Source organism: Ricinus communis, chromosome 1 (assembly GCF_019578655.1).
Source record: "Ricinus communis isolate WT05 ecotype wild-type chromosome 1, ASM1957865v1, whole genome shotgun sequence".
Lineage (NCBI taxonomy): Eukaryota > Viridiplantae > Streptophyta > Magnoliopsida > Malpighiales > Euphorbiaceae > Ricinus > Ricinus communis.
Genome location: NC_063256.1, coordinates 21261782 through 21269128, shown reverse-complemented (window position 1 = coordinate 21269128; position 7347 = coordinate 21261782).

Sequence of the window (7347 nt, the reverse complement as noted above, 5' to 3'; positions counted from 1 at the left end):
GGAATGTGCTCAGAGGAAAGCTTGTGAGCAAAGGTCTTTAGGGGCTGTGATAGTCTTTGGGTACTGACATGATTAGCAATAGGATACTTATTTCTCCCCTCCTTATGCTCCGATGAATACCGATTTGGTGGCTTACCACGATTATGCCTGAAAGGTAAGTTATATCCAACAAAAGTATTTTCAACATTATTAAGAGAGGGAACTGAACATTTTACCTCAGAATTATTCTCAGAAGGCTAGTCCATTGGTACTAAATCGAGAAGAGGTTGTTTTTGTCCTTGCTCATTCTCCTCTTCATCACTTTTTTCATCTTCTATTATTAGACACATGTCTTCAGTTATCAATATTTCTTCTTTTTCAGCTCTACTTATCTCCATATTTTCCTCCATATTTTCTTGAAAACATGGCCAATTCTCCCAATTATTCAGATTTCGATCTTCATTTGTCATCTCCCCCTGAAGAGAGGAATGAGAACTTGGTTCTGAAAAAAAAAATTCAGATTCAAGAAAAGTAACATCCATGGTGACGTAAAAGCGGCTAGTGGTGGGATCGTAGCACCGGTACCCCTTCTAATGTGTAGCATAACCCAAAAAAATGCAGCGAACTGCACATGGATCAAGTTTTGTTCTTTGATTTTAATGAAGATGGACATATACTACATAACCAAATATTTTTGGTGAAAGCATAAGGATGGAAGGAAGTGCCACATGATACGAGAGAGCCTGTAGTGGGGTCTTAAAGTTTAATACTCTAGAAGGCATCCGATTCAACAAGTAAACAGCTGTTGTAACTACGTCTATCCAATATTGTTTGGGTGCATTTGCTGCAGTCAAAATAGCCCAAGTTATTTCTAGAATATGTTTATTCTTCCTTTCGGCAACACCATTCTGCTACGGTGTTTGAGAACATGTTGTCTCATGATTCATCCAATAGTTTCGAAAATAGTCTCGCATGTCCCTGTTGTCAAATTCTCCTCCATTATCTGAGCGAAAGATTTGAATTTTTGCAGAAAATTGAGTTTGGATCATAGCATGAAAAGCTTGAAAAATTCCAGCTACTTCATTTTTATTTTTCATCAAGTACAGCCAAGTTATACGTGTGCAATCATCCACAAAAATTGCAAACCATCTAATTCCTGAGGAAATTGACAGAGGGGCTGGACCCCAAACATCAGAGTGGATTAGCTGAAATGGTGTCTCACATCTTTTTAGATTTATTGGATAATTGACTCGATGACTTTTAGCTAAGATGCAAGTCTTACATTTAAATACTTTATCATCTAAGTTGAAAAACAAACTTGGAAATAAGTGTCTCAAGTAGGGAAATGATGGGTGACCTAATCGACGGTGCCATAACCAAATTTCTCATTCTTTATCACTATTTTGACCAACATTATTTGCCCGGCCAATGCTAAAGTCATCCATGTAGTACAACCCTTCTCGTTTAGTACCACGACCAATAATCTCCTTTGTGAGAATATCCTAAAACAAGAAAAATTGAGGATAGATTAGCGCACAACAATTCAGTTCTTCAGTGGCTTGTCCTACCGATAACAATTTATTTGAAAGAGCAGGAACAAGCAAAGTATTTGATAAAGAAAGGGCAGGAGAGAAGGCCACTGTTCTAGCCCCTGTAACTGGATATCGTGCACCATTTGCATTGGTAATGTGTGTTCTCCCCGGTTGAGTTGTTTCAATAAAATCTTTTGGATCAAAAGTCATGTGATCGGTTGCCCCTGAATCAATGATCCAACATAGATTACCTGATTCATTTCTGGCATAAGAACAATTTCCTGCAACTGATGAAGATTCATTTTGAGGTATAAGAGAGAGGTGAGGTTCAATGGTGGCACTATTTTCAGTGTTAGCAAGAGCAACGCGTCCACTGTCATGCTTTTTCTTTGCCTTGAGTTCATGCCACCAATCTTGGTATCCATGAAGCTTGAAGCAATTTTTTTAGTGTGCTTCGTGTTCCCACAATGTGTGTAGCCTTCTTCATCAGCTTGATTCTTTAGTTTCATTGAAGTGCTTGACTTCCCATTTAACATTATTTGAAGAGAAGGTGGCTGAGATCTCTATCCTCCCTTTGTTAGCATTACCATGCTTGGTATTGTCTCTGCTTTTGTTAACATCACCATTTGCCATAAGTCTTCTCGACGAATATGGGCATAGGCTTGTTCAATTATAGGAAAAGGTTGTAGTTGAAACACATTAGCTCGAATATTATCTAAGTGATCATCAAGTCCATCTAGAAAAGTATAAACTTTATCTTCTTGAATCATAGAGTTATATTTCTGTATATTGACTTCGCACTTCATAGGATTTAGACGCCGAAAATCAATTTCTCTCCAAAGGCCTTGAAAAGTCTTGTCTCAATTGGTCCACCACCTCGTTTGAGTCTTGTCACTTTCCTCTTGAGATCATAGACTTGTGAGGTGTCTGTACCATCAAAATATATTACTACAATAGCATCCCATACTGCCTTGGCCATTGAAAATCTGATGTAGCTTCCAACTAGTTTTAGATCCATAGAATTAATTAGCCATCCCTTTACCATCGCATTTTTAGTTCTCCATTTTCTGAAATTGGGATCTGTTCTGATGGTTGTAAGAAATCTCCATTTATGTATCCCCACTTGTCTTTTTCAGAGATATACATCTCTACAACTTGTGACCAAAGTCCATAGTTTGTGTCATCCAATTTAATACCAATTGGAACAGCAACAGGTTCATGGATCGTTGGAGTTGGTGCCTGACTCAACATCTCTGATATCTTGGTTGTGAAGTCCTCAAGCATGGAGGGGTCTGCTTAGGAACTTTCTGTTGAAGGAGTACGATCTCCCATTCTTCCCTCCTATTCGTTTCCTTCTTTTTGTAATCCACAAAAAGAATTATACAGGTCCTAGAGTCTTTTGCTTTGATACCATGTTGAAAATGGTTTTCTATTTTATTAATTGTCATTTCTAAAATACATGTTTCCCTATTTATATATACACAATATTACCAACTATGGAAAGAGACAACTAGTTTACACAAGTTTAGGCTAGAATAATGGTAATACATGATTTTAGAGACTGATTGATCCTTATTCCATAATTATAGCAATCATTCCTATTGACAGTGAGAGACAGCTAATGCTAACACATTCCTCATACCAAGTACGAAATGAGCTAGCCTTAGTGAACTTCCATATAGGGAAGATGGAAGGCAAGGTTGCTTAATTGCGTGTTTGAAGTACCACCCTTTGCTTTAATGAAAAAGGAAATTCAATATGGATATTTGACTCTTTTGAATATGTCCATTAATCCAAATTCAAAAGATTATTATAAGAATTAATATTGTACTTTTCGTGTGAGTCTTGGACATGACACTGCTTATTGTAAGCATTAAAGTATGAGGCTAGCAGTTGTATGAGACTAGAAGGATTGACGAATAGGGAAATCTCTTTGCTAAAGAATTAGAGTAACCTAGGGGCAATTAGAAAGAGAAAATTAAGCTAATGCCTCAATTTAGTAGCCAATTATGATTGTTCTGCAAATGAAGGCTATAAAGATGGAAACACTGTTTATTTTTAGTTGTATTCCTTGCACTTTAGTATTTAAAACATTTTTATTTATTCTCTTTTCTATTCAAAGACCATTGAGGCTTGACCTTTCTTATCTTCTATTTCACTGGCGATGCATAAGGTAAGTAGGAATCTTATGAGTCACAATGGATGAATCTATTAAAGTCATGTTCTTATAACTCCAAGTGAATACATCAACAAACAAATGGAGTATTTCAATCATTCCCTCATTAGGCTGGCATTACAAATGTGTGAATATAACCGTTTCTTGTTCACTTTTTAAGTTTATTTATTCCTTTTCATTGTTCATATTTTTTCCTCTTCTATTTTAATTGTCTTTTCTATTTTTTATTTAGGCAGCTCGATTCCTCAGTTTCAGCAACATATAAAAAAGAATTAATGAAAAGATCATAAACAGGAAAAGTTAAACTTTTATTATTTATGATGCAAGCAAAATGGTTTCAACATCAAATTGGAAAGTTACATGATGATCAACAGACTCAGATTTGACTCAGAATTATAAGAGGACTTTGACTTAATAGACTTTGTTTTGGTTGATTCAAATTCAAACTCAAATAACTTAGACAACCCAATCTCAGGCAGGTTTGCCCAGCTGGATTAGTAGTGAACATGCCAGTTAGTTAGTGGAATTATTGCTGATTGGAAAAGCTTGGTAGGGTTAGCTTCTATATCATCATTGATAATGGAGATTTCTTTGAAGATAGTAGGATCCATATTAGCCTCCTAGTCTTATTCCATGAACAATACTAGTACACACTCCTCTTGGACTAGCCTAACATCAAAGAAAATTTAAAATTCGAAAATAGTTGATTGGTGGCTTCAAATACCTATGATTCATAAAATCCATACTAGAGAAAATCTTCCCCTTTTCTAACAAAGTAGCCATTTAGGGTTTTAAGATAAGGGTGCATGGTTTAGTCATATACTTCCCTCGTTTGCTTAGTTTGGACCTGCTTCTAATCCTTCTATTGTGTTCTTCAATGTCATCTTTAGTTGATTTGTAGCCAAGACCAAATAATGGTGTTGTAATTAGATAACTCATTAGATAAGTTATTCCTTACTAATTTTTTCCCAATCCAAAACTAAGGAAATAGTTCATCTTTATCAACATATTAGCTATAACTATATTCCTATAAGAATTAGAGGAAGGGAAAAATATTTTTACCTTCTTTACTAGTAATGACTTGCATTAAATCATAAGAATAATCTAGCAGAGGCACTTTCAATGGCTTAAGCTCAATTTCGAGGAGTGGTGTACCAGTACTTGTATTCTCTTTACATGAGTATCCCCTTCAATCGTGATAACTGAAGTTCCAATGGGGAATTTCAACTTTTGATGTGGCATAGAAGGGATTGCCCTGGCTTGAATATACAGCACTTGGAACATAATTCTCATTTTTGTAGGCTCTATTATAACTTCAAGGTTAGTCACTCCTAATTCTTCTTGTCTAGTGTTCTCATATGCCCCACATAATTTGATTGGAGAGGGTGAAATTAGTAGGATCCATACTTAGTTAGCTCATAACTTTTAATGGGCACACATCCAAAGTGGCACCATTGTCAATCAGATTCACTAGAACAATCTTCTCATGTGTATGAACTGCAATGTAAAGTATTATGGTTCTTGCCTTGAGTAGTAAATCCTTATTAGAGAATAAGAGCTATAATGGTTTGGTGGTAGCAGTAGGGGTGGCAACCAATGCCTCAAGTGTTAAGTCAATGGGTACATGGCATTAGTTCAACGCCTTGTAAAAAGCTTGGCAATGATGATATAAGGATTGGATTAGTCCCCTAATAGAAATATTAGCTTGGGTTTTCATAAGTTGCTTGATGATAGGATCCTCTTTTACTAGATCAGATTTGTATTGTGGTAACACATCCTTAGGGTAATAGTAGCCTAATATTACCTTCCATTTCTTGTCATGTTGTAGATCTCCACAGCCTCGACATAATCTCTTAAATCCAAAACAAGGTTGGATCTTTTGAATGACATCCACTAAAAATTCTCCAAATGCAATAAGGTTCACACTATTTTGCCCATGTTCAGGAAACAGATTAGTGGCGACATTCAAGACAATAGCACTATGAAGCAAATCTTTGGCCTTGTGCCTTAAGGTTTTGCAATTATCGATCTTATGGCTCTTAGCTTCATGAAAATAATAGTGCTCATTTAACTTTTTATCATAGGTAGCAGCAGGATTAGTCATCTCTAAAGGCTTTAACAGATTTTTACCTAAGAGGATCTTGAAGATTGCCCAAGTGAAAAAGCGTTTTGTGCATTATCTGTAAAAACTTCTCCACTTCTCTGATTAATGGAGTTAAAAGGAGCACTATTCTAATAGGTACTTGAGTTATTATTGTTGCCTTTCTTATATTTTGAGGAATAGAATTAAAAGCATCTTGCTAAGTGGAAAACCTATAAAAGGGCTGCTTAGGCAAAAATTAGGGAATTGAGAGAAAATATCCAACTAGAAAACCATATTTGTGCTAGTTAGTAATAAGAGTGTTCTTATAAAACCAAAAGTTGTTCTTTCATTTGAATTAGATAATGTTGCATGGGAGTATTATTCACATAAAAGTCTTCATGGCATTCTTTTAAGGTGTACTCATTAAGAATACCATTCCTGACCTTGACGTGATCTAAGTGTCTAGTACTCATTTTATAGAGGTAGAGGTGATGGTTTTTCAAGTTTCATTTCTTAGACAAGGGGTGTTGAACACTCTGCCCTCCTCCTCCTCTTCCTAGTTTAAAGAGCTTGGGATGCTTGAAAAACTAGACTACAAAAGCAAAAATGAAAGAAGTAAGATTGTGAGCGAGAGAAAAACTGAGAAGAATGGCAAAGGTGATATATCATAAGGAGAAGAAAGATCTATACAGGAAAATCATAAGATAAAAGTACCCTTGAAAACTATACTAGAAAGTCTTATAAGAGCTAGGCAAAATGGGTATTCCTCTTTTATAGAAAGTTGTATCCATTATGTCATGTGTGGAGCACGAAGTGTAAAAAAGCCTCATACAACTTATTTTAAATCCTAAATGACTGAGCATCAAATGAGCTTCGTACTTTCTAATAAATAGCAAGCTGAATAAAATGCTTGGGATACCAGGAGACACATAGTGGATCACTCAAGTCATTAGTTTCTGATCATATGTAATTTCTCAACACCCATGAGAATAATTTTAACTGAATTAAAAGGTTAAAACAGTATAGAGTCGCAAAGGACTAATGATAATCGACTAAAATATGCCAAGCAAGTCACACCAAATAAATATGGTTTGACTTAGTCTAAATCCTACTAAGATTACATATCTAAACTAAAGACTAGTCCTTCTTAAACTCAAATAAGAATATCCTAATAAGATATGAATATGTTGTAAGTAAATGACACGTTGGACAAGACAAATCCTAGGAGTAAGAATTCCTCATGTAAACTGTCCTACTTCAAGTAGGACTAAGATGATATCAAAGCCATATACACAGGTATGATCTTAAGAATCATAAGTATGAAGTATATACATAATTTAATTATCTTCTACTTCTTAGGTCTCTTTATTGACTTAGTTTTAACATGGGATCATCCCACATACCTTGAATGGATCAGGAACATTCAATCAAAGTGTCTCGCGTTGAAGACGAGAAAATCAAACATCAAAATGGGATCAAAAATTGACAAAATAGGGAAATAGTGATGTTTCTAAGCTAAACCGCAAACTAGGTTTGCGGAACCATAGGCCCTCTATGTGGTTCCCCAAGGCCTGCAC